General features: G+C 50.0%; 1 protein-coding gene across 1 annotated transcript in view; it reads left to right on the top strand.

Moving 5' to 3' along the window:
* LOC311441208 (uncharacterized protein) overlaps positions 1–15,185 on the top strand; it is a 156,097-nt gene that overhangs the window by 13,896 nt on the left and 127,016 nt on the right. The window lies entirely within an intron of this gene.

The raw sequence follows: 15,185 nt of genomic DNA, 5'->3' as shown, positions 1-15,185 counted from the left end.
ACGTGTGCCTTTGCAGAAGAGAGCGCTCCATTCCTGAGCCATGAGGTAATCTGCAGAGGTGGGTTAATGTGCAGAGGTTGCCCACGAGTATTCTCCAGGCTGAGTTGTGATGGGGTGGCAGCAGAGCCAAGCCTTGCTTTGCAGCTGAACGGAGGAGCATTATTCATAGTACTACGGGGAGGGTAGAAGGAAGTGTGGTTTGCAAAGCGTATCTCTTTTAGGAAGTTTTTTTCTAGGCTGTCACTGCAGTAAATAACCTGAATTGTTCCTCGTCCAGTCCAATCTGCTTCAAAAAAAAAATACTAGTGCTCATCACAGAGCCTGACCTTCACCTCTCCAGGCAAAGCAACTGGCACAGCACCAAACCTTCATCGAGCGCTTTCCCTGACCAAAATGCTTCAAGTGACAAAGAATCCAGTGTGTCTCCAGGTAAGCTGCTTCTTACTTGTTAAATGTCTGCACCCTGTTTTTTAGCTTCTGTTTCTCTATACTTTCTATCCTTGGACCTTTTTATAAAAGCCTTTTGCTCTCAGAAATCTTCTTTTGCGTGGAGCTATACAGGCTATCTTCAGGTGGATTCATCTCGATGAACTTTAGCAGCCTAGAAGTTAGTTTTGATGTCTGAGGTGGCCCTCTAGTCTTCTGTAGCCTGTGGAGAAGGTCTGTCATCCCTTTGTTAAATAAGTGTTTGATTAGTTGCTCTGTAGAGGGGGCTGTGTGGGTTTTTTTTGCCTTTAAGGGTTAGCTGAGGTGAATGCTGTCTCCTGCATTCATATCAGCAAAGGTAGTTTTCTTAAAACAGTTTTTCAGAGCATTGTAGAAAGATCCCAAGGCATACAATATAGCTGAACTCATTCCCCTTTGTCCCTCCTTACAAAATTTAATTGGCATCTCCTTCAAGACATCCACAGACGGAGGTCCCACAGCCTCTCTTTGCACTCTATTCCATAGCTGCATTGTCTTCACCCCTGGACAGCTTTTCCTAATGTCCAGGCTAAATATTCTTGGCTGCCAATTAAACCCCATGCTTCCTTTCCTACCTCCAGTGAACACGAAGGACTTGCTTAGTAGGTTATGTTTTGTCAGGGGATGCTTTGTTAGCCATGGAAGGAGGCGCGAGCAGCAGCTTCACTGCCAGCTCCTCCTCCCCACACCCAGGGGACTTCAGGAAGGTCCCGTGTCCTCCCTCAGGAAGGGATGAATCCCGCAGCTTGTTCCTACAGGACACGGGAGTCTGAAGGGCTTTGTCTTGGCAGTAAAGGGAGTGCGGTGTTGCAGGCTTTCAAGTTGATTCAAACTACAGTATAGTGTTTTTTTTTTTTTTCAAGCTCGATATTATTACTTCCTTTATAGCACAAGGTATTTTTTTCCTAAACTTGTTAGGATGGAAAAGTTCCAGGGATGTGTTGTCCACGCACAAATCAAAATGCATTAGCAGGCCAAGGGCCAGAGGCGAGGGCCAAGGGTGGGGGAGCTCTCAGTTTGATAGTTCGGCGCTGCTTTTTTTGTAATCAAAGGCAAAAATCCTTTGAAGACAATGAAAGCTTTGGGAGTGAAGTGTATCTAAGCGAGGTGTCAAGGCTAGCTGTACCAAGGGTTCAGCGTGGGATGAAGGTGGTGTAGACTATTTGGCAGCCCCACGTGTTGCCCTCCTGGACAACTGGTGAAGCAATCGTACAGCTGCCTTCTTGTATTCAATCCTTGCTACTGCAAATTTAACCACCTGGCTTTAAACAAAGATGGGTCTTGTATGTTTGTCTCAAAGATATCTAGGCTAACTTCCTCTGCTTCACAAATGGGGTTTCATTACAGAGCAAGGATGGCTCTTCCTTTCTAGTCCATTTTGAGGAGACTGCAGGGGCTTTGTAAACTTCCCTGGGGGTTTCAAAGCTAGGGGGAAACTTGGAAAGCCAGGAGAATCTGCCCAGAGAGTGTCTTATCAGGCAGTACTGGCATTCTGGATGGGGCTCCTCTCTGCTATCCCCAATAGTTTGGGACAAAAGAGTCCAGTGTGAGGGAGTGTAGGGCTCCCTCCAACATCTCGTGGATTACCTTCTCCTGGTAGGGTGAAGTGTCCTCCAGAGATGCCTCTCATGCTGGCGAGGGGCTCTGAGAGACCAGCACAGACCAGACTTCTGCAACTGAAGGAGACAAAAGGATGCAGTGAGCAGGCTCTTTCACCACTTTCTACTCTCAGCAAACGTCAAGTTGCCGCATAGCAAACACCACCTCCGCTGCAAAAACAAGCAGGGAAAGGGGGGAGAGGAGTTTGCATTAGGCTGTCAGTAGAATTGCTGCTGCTGTCAGCGTCACCCGTCACAACCTGCCGGGGTTGTGCAAGATGAGCTCCTCCATCGACACAGGGGAGCTTTTGGGAGGAAGACTGGGAGCTCGCTGCCCCTGCTGCTGGACCAAATCCAGGCACTCCGGGTAACAGCGAGCTGAAGTGGGGGAAGCCTGAAGCCTGCACCTCCTTTGCTGCTGAGAGTTTCTGGGGACAAAGGCAATGTTTTATTGATGCTAAATCCAGTTAAAGCACACAAGGTCAGCCCTGGAGCAGAGCAGAGACGTAGGAACTGCTTTCAAAGTGCTAGCTGCACCTCCAGTGCAGCGTCACCAGGAGATGCACATGACACTGTTTTCCACAAGGTAAGGGAAAATAAATAAGGCCAAATCACTGCATAGCAGAATGTGCTGCTTTTTTATCTTGCAATATTGTTGATGTTGGACTGAATCTGCTGTCTTAAAGTATAAATATAAAGACGCTGCTAAATCATCACTATTTCAGCAACTAATTAAGGGGTAATGCTCATGGTGCAGCAGTATATGAGGCAATAAACGGCTTTGGCGGCTGATTAAACGCTGGCACCGAGGCATTTAATTACAGCAAAAGCCAATTACCATGTGCATATTCCGACACCACGGACATTATTCCTGTTATATGACAGAACAAGGAGAGGCAATAAACCATGCTATAGAGACGTATAGTACAGGACTGCGATTAGCTTTGCCAGAACCTGCACCCCTCACGCTCGGATGGGGACTCGGGTTCCACAGGGAAGGCTCAAAAGAAGGTCACGGAGTGAAAGTTTTTCACAATACACATGACCCGTTTGAGATCTAGAAATGGAGCCAAATATTGCAGAACCTTCCTTTACTAAGGTGCATTTGACCATGTGTAGGAAACAATAATCCCACGCTTAGGGTAACAGGTGCGGTTGAAGCCTCACCCTAGCATATCGAGCATCGATGGGCAAATCAGCGGCACTGGTGGAAGAGGTTATGTGCAGCCTTTTCTTTCTCTCAGTTATTGAATTGCAGAAAGCATAATCAGTTGCAAAACACCACATGCCATTCTTCAGCTAATTGATTTAAAAGCTGGAGTCTGATTTTCACAGGCTTTCAAGCTCTTGCACTATCCATTTGACTTAACCAGCTCAGTACCTCTTCAAATTAAGCCCTCGCTCTCTTTAACCAGAAGTGAATTCTTCCTTTTGAAGGAGTTTCCTAGAGAAATTCTCTCTTAGAAAATCCTTGGCACGAAACCTTAGCCAGCCTTGGCATGCAAACCTGCCTCACGCTGGCATTAACAAGCCTCTTATTTAAATGTTGATGAGCTCTTTGCTGCCAGTTAGCAATGGGAAATGCAGTCTGTGTGTTAAACGAGAGCTGGGAATGACTTCCAAATACCAAAATGTTTGTTAAACTCACAGCCCACCTCTTCCCTCCTTGGGGGTGGGAAGCTTCCCAGCAAATTGGCCCCATTTTGCACAGAAACTGCCAGACACGATCAGCCCAAGGATCCCTCTCGTTCTATGGCCTGCGTGGGACCGACGCCAGGACCACGGCTTCCCAGGATGCCCTCTCGTACCCGCGTTGTTCCCGTCTGCCCCAGGGAACATTGCCCCTGACCCCCGTTAATTAGGGGGGTCTTGGGCTTTGAAGGCAGGCTCCCCTCACCACAGTGTGCATTTGGGCTTCCTTGTTTGCTTTTAAGTTTCCCTGCTATAGGGCGGTCTGGTGGCTGTTACCTTTACTGAGAGCTGATGAATCTCAACCCCGAAGCCTTTCAGGAGTCACTTGGTTCTTCGTGGTGTTCTATAGAAACGCATTCCACAAGCTGATTGACATATTGTATGTTGATTTATCTCTTTAGCTTGACAGGTACGCCCTCAAATTCAGCCTGAGGCTGTGGGAGCAGCTGCCACCCCATGGAGACCAACTGCTTTGTTGCCTCTAAACCCTCAGATATGGTGAGGGCTCTTCAGCCCTTCTGGGGCTCTTCCATTTTGCAGAGTTTGAGGTGAGTCAAAGGGCAAGATTCAAATACGAAACGCGAGGCCAGGCAGCCTCTCGGTATCCTCGTGTTACCTTTGCTGCCTTCTGAAATCAACATGTTCCCCAGCCAAGAAACGTGTAAATTCTTTCGGCTATCACTCACTTTTGGATGGAGCCCAAGTGCTCATATACACAATCGTCTGTTTCTTCAGTGTCTGAATGAACCAGAAAGGCTTTGTCTGCTATAGATGGGAGCTTTCAATCCCATTTATGGTACATTATATCATTCTGAAATAGCATCTGTAAGGTTCTTAAACTGAACCACCGTCAGATTTACAGCCACCGCAGAAGAGTTAGCAGGCTGGCTCCAGAGAGCTATGAGCAGTAACCATACTCTCTTGAAATATTTGCTTCCTTTGCAAAGTTGACCTGAGGAAGAATGTGTTGTTCATTTAAAGATTGCAGTTTGTTCATTTATTCGGAGAACATCTTCATTGGCAGCCACTTGTAAAGGCATGAGCTTCAGAGCTGAAAGCTGAAGACATGCTTCTTGTCATCGTGGAGCTGGTGACAGCTGCTCAGCCAGGGAGCTCCCTGTGATACATCTACATATGTGCAAGGTACAACAGGGGGGGATCTGAGCTGCTCAACATCACGGGATGAGCGAGGCAGCTCAGCTAAACACAATCTTCCCCTCAAACCTCTGCCCAGAGAATGACTGGGAACTTGACTGAAACTCAGCAGACAAAACAGTTGCGTGCACGGACACGTTCTTGGTTTTTAATATCTCTGCTGCCTTGAAGAGCACTTGAAACACCTCGGCAAGGCTGCAGCAGCAGGGCCAAAATAGGACGCACCAAAAATCTCCCCCGAGAGCTTACTGTTGGGTCATTTCCAGTCTGCTGGTCACCTGCAACCTAAAGCAAGCTAAACTGAGGGAAGCTGTCCCTAATACCATCCCCACTGTAAACTGCTGGGAGAGTGGCTGTTTGTTTTCAGTTGTCCAGGGGAAGTGCAGGAAGCCTGCCGAGACTGGGGAGGTTTTGCTTGATGCTGTGCAGATATGGCTAGTGACAGCCCATGCCTCAGACGCTCCCAGTCGAAGAAGGCAGGACAAACGAAGAGCGGGCAGCGCTGCCAACTCAAGCTGCCAGAGCCTTGTGTTTATGTGAAATTCTTGGCTTTCATTTAAAATAATAATCATCATAATAAAATAAAAAAATAAAAATAAAAAATCTGACCCGCTCAGTTGGAAATGCGATCGCTAAAGAGTCAGAAACCACAAGACCATTTTAAAAGGCCCATAATTCATACGTATATACTTATAACTCTCGATTTTGAAGCCAAAATCATGGTGTTTGGAGGCCCAACTGAAGTCTTATGAATTCCTAGGGGCTGACAGTACCAAGTGGGAAAAGGGCAAAATTAGTACATGGGAAAGAAAGAGGGTTGCCAAAGGTATGACGGCAGGTCAGTGGGAGAGCCAGGCCTCCTGCCTCCTCGCCCCATGTACTAGCCACATTGTCTGGCCTCCTTCCCCAAAGGAAATTAAGAGTCCTTAAAGCAATGCTGACTATTTTAGTCTTGTGTTTCCATCTTCCTTTTGATGCTCTTATTTTCGGCAACACGCAGATCTTGCAGCATCCTGCTGCTCCCCATAGGATATTATTCCATCTCTGGGGCTCATGGTCATGATACTGTGTGCTGATGACAGCTGTGGGAGTTTGCAAGTAGCTTAACATTTGCATGCCATGAATATGCAGCTCTGAGCATGGCCCAGTTCTCCATGCAGCCAGCCTGTGCGTGTTTGCAAGGGATGGCAGCATCCTGCGTATGTCTAGATCCCAGGAGACACCAGTTCCTACTGCCTTGGGTGACATTTTTGTATATGCTTGGCTGTTTATAACCACAAACACCTGGATAACCAGCTTTCTGGGAAATCTGGGCTTGCTTTTAATCACAGCAAAAAAGCAGGGTCTTCCTGGTTGAGTAGCAATCGTCCCTACCTGAGCCATTTCCAGGATCCTGTCTGCACGCCAGCAGAGCAGGGAAACCTCCCGGCACTCAGGACAGCCCTGGCCAAGGGCAGAGCCCTGGAGCTGCTGCTCTCCCTGCCACACCGACGTCCAGTTTCTGTTTGCACCAGCACAATGTCAAACATCGCAGCAGCAGCTCTGGCGGAAGGTGAGTCTGCTAGAACGGAGGTGTCGCTTCCTCTGCAGAGGCCTCTCTAATAACGCCGAGATGCTTTCCGAACTAATTAATTACAGGGCTTTGGCTGAGTCTTTTTAATGATTCCCATCTTCCTGCTGCTGCTCTGCAATCAGCACTACTCGCAGCGCTGTTCAGAGCTACGCTGATGCCATCAGAGCAGACGGATGAGCGATATGGGGTGAGGGGATGTTTTTATTCAAGCCAGTTGTACCGTAAGCTGCTTGAGTTTCTGCTCTCTGATGTACTTTTCCTGGAGAGGAGGAGGATGATACGGCTGGCAGGTAGCTCTACCAGGCCTTTTGCCCTCACCTGGGTTGCTGTCTCAAGGGAAGAAGTTGTGCAGAGTATAAATAGTTCCCACTCTCATTAAAAAGCCATAAGCTCCTCAGGGTCTAGCTTGCTTGCACATCCCTATAATTTGGCAGTTCAGAAAAGAATTGAAGCTGCGGTCTGGAAACTTTGCTCCTGGACCTTGAATATCAAGACTGGCCCTAGGTAGAAGAGACCAGCCCAAGTCAGCACTCCATATTATTTATGCCCACCTATTATTTATGCTCTGATAGCACACAGCCGTAGTCCACGGCCTCTCGTTCTTGTACAAATCAAAACCTGGGTCCAAATCCTTCTGGTCTCAGCAAACACAGACGATTGCAAACACAGACGATCTGCTGGACTAGTCCAGGCTGCGCAGTATGATAGCACGACCATGTGTAGCGGTGATCTCCAGCTGTGAAGCCACATTAATTATTGTTGCTACTCCTGCCTTGCCTCATTAATCGACTCTTCATGTTGCAGTAGGAACCAGCTGCCCCAGTCTTGCCCAGAGCTTTATTGCAAGGGTGAAGACAAATCCTCACCTCAAAAAAAAAAAAAAAAAAAAAAGCATGGTAGGAAATGAAAGGCAGCAGGAGAAGGCAGCTGTGAGAGCAGCAAGTCAGTACAAAGCAGCAGCCTCAGGAAACTGGCTCTCAAATGGTTGTGGGTCACTACAAAGTGAGATTTCAGGAAGGATTTGAAGGCAGATACTTGTGTCCTTTTAGGCTCATTCCAGGAATAAACACAAAGCAATATTATGGTATTTTTTTAAGACGGATATGTGGGATGCAATAGGTACATTACAAGAAATTTTGCTTTGTCTTTCCACAAAGGGTTGTTGTGGGTTTTTATTCATTACTTCAAAATGTCTGTATAGGTACTCTCATTTCAATCCCTGTGGCATGAGCCAAACAGAGGAGATGAAACCAAGGTTTTCTTGAGAGCTCTATAATTAACAACTGGTCCCCTGAGCAGCAGAAGCAATCGAGCCTGCTTTCCTATGAATTTGTGCCATATGTGGTTCTGTGCTGTCTAAGAAGGAGTGAATTCACTCTGCAGTTCTTTGCTTGCAGAAGGCCTTCCTGAGGTATTTCTCTCTGACAAAAATTTGCAGGGATCTGGCATCTTCAAGACCTTTCCATCCCTTTTCTTCCCCTCCAGTTTGGCTGAAAGTGGTAAGGAGGTCCGGAAGGTACCAGAAGGTTGGAAAGATGGATGGTAGGGAAAAGCTGGCTATCAGATGAAGGCAGAAAATGCCATTATGTGTAGTAAGAAACCTGCTGGGGGGAAGTGGTGTATATCTGAAAGGAGCTAAATTCAGGTCACGGGCTCATTTTCTATGATTCCTTCCTAGAGAACCTCTTAACACTAAATAAATGATGCACTGGTCTTCAGATGACGCTGCTGCATTTAGTACAGCTCTTCCATAGATATTCCTGCAGCCAGACATTCAAAGAATCACTGTTATCTTTACAGTCTCTATCCCAAGAGCATCCAGAACTAAGCAGAAGTTCAAGCACAAAGTGCTGGGACTTCCTCCTCGGTGTAATTGATAAATATTAGCAGCGCCTTTGTAATGGCTCGAAGCTTTTGTGCTGAATTTGCATCGAATAAGAAGGGGCCTTTTAACGAACAAATAAATAAATAAATGGAGGAAACCTTCTCTTTGAGCTAATTTTAGGCACCTCCATGCTGACAGCTGCTCTTCCCTGATATATCTCAGCCACATCCTGGAAGGACCACGGGGACTAAGCTCCGTTCGTGCCACTGCAGCTGAGAACAGACCTTTGTTTGTTTTATTTTTAAGGGATTGATGGTAGCTGGCTTTCCAGAACCTCCCTTCATCCTGGTTTTCATTAGGAGGCTTACGACGCAGGTGGGAACTTACAGGACTTGAATGGGTGTCCAAGCCACACACAACCCAACGAAAGGTTGCAGTCACAGGGCACGGGGTGTCAGGCTGAGGTTTGCACTTGGTGGCCTCCTCCCGTGTTGCTATCTGGGAAAGAAATCCTGGAGTGCTGAGATGCGAGCTCTGGAAATGTCCCAGATTTCAAGCAAATGGGTCTGGCACATGGGATCACCTTGGGGACAGAGGCCCTGATGGACTGCAGATGTGCAAGGCAGCTCCAGGGAGAGAAAATGGGGAAGGGAATGGAGCAGGACTCTCCTGTGAGAGTCCCATGTTCAGCTGTCGGTGACCTGACAGGCCTGGCCCTGCTTCTGGTGAGGTGGAGAGCCCTCGGGAAGACTTCCTCCTCCTCTGGGCATGAAGTAAGCCAAGAATGGCTCCTTGCATTGATTTAGTCCATGGGCTAACTCTTCTGATTCCCCTCATTTGCAAGGCACTGCACAAATACATAAAGCTGAGATGAGCACAACAGGAAAAGTTTCAGCCCCATGTCTGCTTGGAGAGAGAGATGAAGTGGCATAGAAATGGCTCTTTGATCTTCACCCGTAGCTTTTATTTTTCCCCTGCTCTAATTAGAAACTCAGGACTTGTCTAGCTTGGATGATTGTTTCATTTCCTCGTTGAAAAGGTGATTACCCCTTTAGTTTTCATAATTACCTAATCAGCAAAAATCAAACCAATCAATGTTAATTTCAACCCTAATAAATATTCCCTGGTATTCTATACATTTATGTATATCTCAAAGCTCATCCTACTTGCAAGGAAAAAAAATGATTCCACGAGTCAGGCCAGCTTGCTCAGCATCACATCCAGCAGCGTGCCAGCTTCCCCTGAACGCACAGGGAGGGGACAGCATGTGGCAGTGCAAAGCTGAACAAATGCACCTAGAAACCGGGATGGGAAGGGTCATAACGAGAGGTCACCTGGCCTGTGCCCTGCCACAGGATGGGACCAGCTGGACCCAAACTAGTCCAGGCAGATGTTTGCCTCTGTCCTGTTCGTGAAAGCACTCCAGGCTACAGACTGCACGGTCTCCCAGGCAAGCTTTTCAGTGCTTAAACTGCGTTCGTTAGTTGAGACATTTGGAGATGGTGCCAAGGTTAAATCTTCCTTGATGCACTCTAAGCTTATTATTTCCTGCCCTGCCCACAGCGGACTAATAACCTGAACTCGAGCTGGGCTACTTCTTCCCCTGGTTGGTGGATCTGGGGGGTCATGCTATCCACTGAGAAATTAGCCTGGACTAGTCAGAGTTATTACAAAAATACTGCCTGACCACTTCCAAGAGTTCATAAATTCAGGATCCAGCTGATGACCGAGGCCTTCCTTGGTCTTCTAAATCACCAAAAGTCTCAGCTTTTGGGATGAGGACAAATCATACAAGGACCCAGCCAGGTGTGCCTCGCTCAACCTGCTCCATACAGGTGGGGTTGGAGCATTTCACTCTCTTTATATGTGTTGGCCCAGATGATTGCCCACCGCTGTGGTTTCTACTCCAGTGCAGAAAGGGAAGGGTAGAAAAAAGTAGTATGAACTCAGCAGTCAACTGCCTGCTATTATTTACCCTGATAAGGGGCAAGTGCTTCTTTCTGGCACTGGTAATAATGGCAATACTAAATTGTAGTTGTCCCAAATTAAGTCTTCTCAGTGTTGTACCAGATGCTGAGATGCCTCTGGCAACTTTTTCCCCATTTGCATACCATCATCATTTGTGCCTTCCCTGTTGACTGAGCACTGCTCCACTTGCAAGCAACTCTGCTGTGCGGCAGAATGGCACATGCTTTGGGCCAGGACATCATTTCATGCTGGGTTCCTTCAGTGTGCTGTGATGTGGGTTCACCTTCATAGCTGGGCATCAGCTGTGCAAGGATGTGAGCCAGGCAAAGAAGATAGGGCTGGCTTTGCTGGAAAACCAAGTTTTCACGTATGTATCTACCCGGCTCTTCTTGCAACTGTGCTCCTGAGGAGGAATTGCTCCTTTCTTCCTTCAACCTGTCCCTGCTCCCAGCTACATCACAGGGCTGTGGCTGGACCTTCTCATCCACTGGAGGACTCTGACATGTGGCTTAGAAGATGGGAGGGTTGCATGTTTGTGGTTAGCCTAGGCTTATGTTTTAGAGGGATGCTTTGGCCCCTGATGACTCTCTCTGTGGGGCTGGCCTCAAGGACAGATGCGTAGCAGTGAGGTGAAGCAGTGCCAAATTTTCAGATGTTGGCATTTTCTGTGGTTTCTGAGGAAGCTCCTCTCCACAGAAGCACACACTTTTTTCTTTTTTTTTTTTTTCTTTTTTTTTTTTTTCCTGGGTAGTTCCTGGTACAGGTAAACCCGACTCATCTCTTTCTTGGGCTGCAAGTGGTGAAAAATCTTCCTAAAGCCACGTCTGGCAAGTGCAGTGAGCAATCGTGGCCTCCCGGCACCCAGCCCCCACGTGGCAGATGGAGCTGAGCAAGAGGGAGTTTTGCATTGCTTCTTGTCTTTCAAGGAAATAATTCCTGAAGAGGAGAGAGAGCTCTGCTCCGGGTAGATAAACAGTCCCGTTGAGCCAGACCTCTCATGTTTCTGCTCCTGCAGTACATGAGACAGCATCCTGAGGGATTGCGCGGAGGGGCTTTCGAGCTGGCAGGAGCAGGGTGGGAGCCCCGAGCTGCTGCCATGCAACTGGAGTTAGCACAGCGGTGGGAGGGAAGGAAAGCCTGGGCAGGGAAAGGCCTGCAGCCCATCAGGGTGCTACACAAGAGCCTGGGATGTGATGGAGCTGCAGGTCTGCCTCGGAGGTTCTCGGAGCAGATGGGAGTAAGGACTGGAGCTGAAATAGCAGGAGCTACTGCCCCTAGGTAGAAAGCTGTACCAGAGATGCCAGCTGAGGAGAAAGATGGGTTGCAAGGTTCCTTGTGGGTCAAGCCCCCAGTCCTGCTTCTTGATGCCACAATCTGAAGATCTCTGGTTTAAGGAACCACCTAGAAGAATATATATATATATATATTATTTATTTTTATTTTGTCTCAGAATCATAGCACAGGATGCCTGGGAAGGGAGGTGTACAAAGGCTAAGGGCTCTTTACAGAGCTGCAGGGGAAGACCCAGCATGGCTCAGGAGAGGACACCAGACTGCTCACTGGGCAAAGACTTGTGGACACACGTGGAGTCTCTGCTCACATGAGCCTCGAGCAACAGCAGACACCTGCTGCTGATAGGTTTGGTAGCTCAGCCGCTCTGTGAGCTGCAAGTTCAATCGCCGCCAACAGAGCCTTCCCTAAGGGCTGACTTTCCTCCGTTTACTGTTAAAGTGACTGGATCTTCCAGCCAAGATCTCCAATAATGGTGCATCTCAGCAGCATCTCTGGTCCCAGGTGCAAAAGGACAAGTAAAAGATCACGCAGGAATTTATTCCTCTTCTCTCCGCTCCCAATTTTCCTGGCTAAGCCACTGTTCCTCTTGGGATATTGGACCCTGATTCAGGAAGGCAGTCCCAGGTCCCAAGCAGTATTTGTCCTGGGCACAAGGGCATCAGAAGCAGGAGCATGACTGCCAGCAGAGCCGGGAAGTGCAGGCCTGCACAGTCCCTAGAGGGAAATCATTTGCTGATTGCATCTGTTTCCCAGAAGCATCACTCCAATTTATCCTGGGATTCACGTTTTTCTCCAGCAAATAAGCACCTTGGGAGCTTCATTTCCATCTCAGATGTTAAATTTAGAAGTGGTGCTTCCCCTTCTCCCACCCTCTCCCTGCCTCCTTCCCAACGGCTCCTGTATCTCCCCTCCAGCCCCCACCCTCACCTCCAGCTCTCCCTCTTTGTCGCATTACATAGTAATCTGAGATGCATTGGCCGAGCTCCAGGGAACAGAATGTACTTGGCAGGGAGACGGGTCTTGATGTCTGCAAAATGTCGGGAAATGCAGCCAAGAGCTGCTAACTGGGTCATTAACCTCTAGAAGAAGAGCAAGTTGCGGAGCTGTGCTCTGTCTCCCTTCATCTCGCCAATAAAAATGTCCCAGCAACGAGCGAGGGAAGAAGAGGTTTACAGCTTTAAGTCCTAAGCAGTCAACGCAACCATCCCTCCCCGACCCCCCTTCTCCCTCCCCTCTCCCCCAGCGCAGCATTAAAGCTTATAAGTGGCCTTTTAAAACACAGCGATCCCCGCGGAGCTGTCCCTGGGTGCTTGTAAAGAGGCTACTGGAGCAAACCAGTCGCTTCCAGAGGCACACTGCTCCTGCCGTTCGTGGTTACAGGGGCTCAGAGGAAGGGCCCTGCCACCTCTGTGAGAGGTGGAATGGGGACGCTGCCACCATCCACGTCCCCATGAGTGGGCAGCCAAGCCCCTCGCTGTCCCAGCAGAGCTGCACGCCACGTTTCTGGCCACCCCATTGCTGTGAGTTGCCATCAGGTGCTGAGGCCAGGCAGAGGTGGCTGGGTCCTTTCTGGGGTGCTGTGTGGCGAGGTGGCAGCAGATGTGCCAAGGAGGGCCCTGAGCACAAATGACTCGTCCCCGTGCCACTCGGTGCAGCTTGGAATAAAGTGAAACCTGTTTGCTGATGGAAGCGAGGCCTCTGCTGTGTGTGGGGGTGGGTTGTGGGTCCTGGCAAGGGGTAGCCAAATTTGGGGGGGAGCTACATCTCCAAAATCCTTCCACAACCCGCACTAGGTGCCTGGGGAGTGGATCACAGGGTGGAGGTTAGTGGGGTGAATGGGAGAGGGGAATAAAAGTGTCATGGGGTTGGACTCGGTCCTCAGAGTTGTGTTGTTTTCATCGTTCTCCCCTGGAGGAAATCCATCGTCAGGAACGGTTTGCTTGGGCTCTCCAAGGACCCCACGGCTTACTTCTGTGCCCGATGCCATCCTCTTGGGACCCCCACGAGTTTTCCCACCCAAACACGCGTTCCCTTTGCTCTTTATCCACCCCCGGTTTCAAAACCAGCCCTAACACTTCCCAGCTAGGGCCAAACAGGGGAAAGCGCTGCCTTCAAAACCTGGATCTCTCCTTGCGACCCAGGTTAGAGGAGGTGGCAATGAGCCGCACCCCTGCACCCTGCAGCAGGGCAGCACCCTGACCTGGCCATGAGGACATTTTCTGCCGTTCCCGTGCCCTCACAGCCCACCCATGGCCCCCGGGGAACCCGTCCTTTCCCCCTCAGCCCCCCGCAGTGCTTTGGGGCCGGCCGGTGACCGCAGCTCAGCACCCGGGCCGCCCTGAGGGCGCTGAGGTGCCGGCGGCCATGGGAAGCCCGGAGAAAGGCTTGAGGGACCCCGGCAGCCGGGACCTGCCCTCATCGCCCCCCGCAGCCACCGGGAAGGGGCCGGGGGCGGCCGGGCCGAGCCTCTCCCCCCTCCCCCGGCCCCACGCAATGCCGCTCCCCGAGTGCCCTCTGCTGACGAGCCGGGGCTGGAGCAGGGGCCGGCGGTGTGAGGCCGATGGGGGGACTCCGGTGGGTCCCGGCCCGGAGTGAGGCGGCTGAGGGCCTGGGGAAGGGCCCGGCCCGGTTTTTCTCCCCTCAGGAGTGTGTGGGGATGGACCCGGTGCGGGATTTGCAGGGGGGATTGCAGGGGGATTGCTGCCTCCCCCCCACCCGAGTGGGTTTGGGGAAAGCACACCTCTAGGCAGTACGGGGCTCTCTGCCATGTGGTTTAATGTAAAGGTTCTTGGGAGCTCGGGGAATATGAATTCTTCCCTAGTGAATGTGCAGATTAACACCTCCCAGCAAGGATAACTTTGTCAGCCGCCAAAAACTTTTAAATTAGCATGACCTCCCCAACTGGTCCCCTAGCACCTCGATGTTAAAGGCACAGCAGTAAAACCGTGCTATAAATCAAGCCACATTTGCTCCCTCCTCACCTTTCCCATCCCGTACCCTAATCACCAAAGCAGAAACTACCCCAGGTCTTTCTGACTTCTCCAAACGCTTCCTCAGATTTGCTGGGTGCCTTGAAGACTGCAGAGCAAATGCCAAAACCCCCCAAAAAACTCTGCCAGGCTCTGTCTCGCCTGCGGTCACTCCACCATGTCCAGCACCTCTGTGGGATGAGGTGCGGGAGGACAGGCCGGGCAAAGCCGGCTGCTTCTAAGGGGGAGGGGGCTCAAGTCTCCACTGATTGCCTCTGAAAGCCTTCTTAGAAGAAATATTATTTCTAAGGGAGGAGCTGAGTGAAGGCCCCTTTGAAATCACTGACCCAGATGAAGAAGCAGCCAGTGGCATCCAAGCCCCCATGCCTGCTGCAGCAGCCCCGGCGACACTGTTCCCCTTTCAGCAGCACTTCACTCGGAGGAAATGAAAGCATCGGAAAAGGAAACGGGGCTGAAAAGGCTCAGATCCCGAGCGAGCGGGCCTTTGTTTTCCCATTGTGCTAGCCCAGCTGAGCCTGTGTTGGAGCAGAGCCCTCCTGCAGCTGGGCCCAAAAACGGCAGCCAAAGAGAAACCCCGGCAACCGCCCGTGGCAGAGAGAGGGATGTGCGGCGGCTGCAGCGCTCGG

Source organism: Aythya ferina (genome assembly GCF_964211825.1).
Source record: "Aythya ferina genome assembly, chromosome: 9".
Lineage (NCBI taxonomy): Eukaryota > Metazoa > Chordata > Aves > Anseriformes > Anatidae > Aythya > Aythya ferina.
This window is presented reverse-complemented; position numbering and strand designations above follow the sequence as displayed.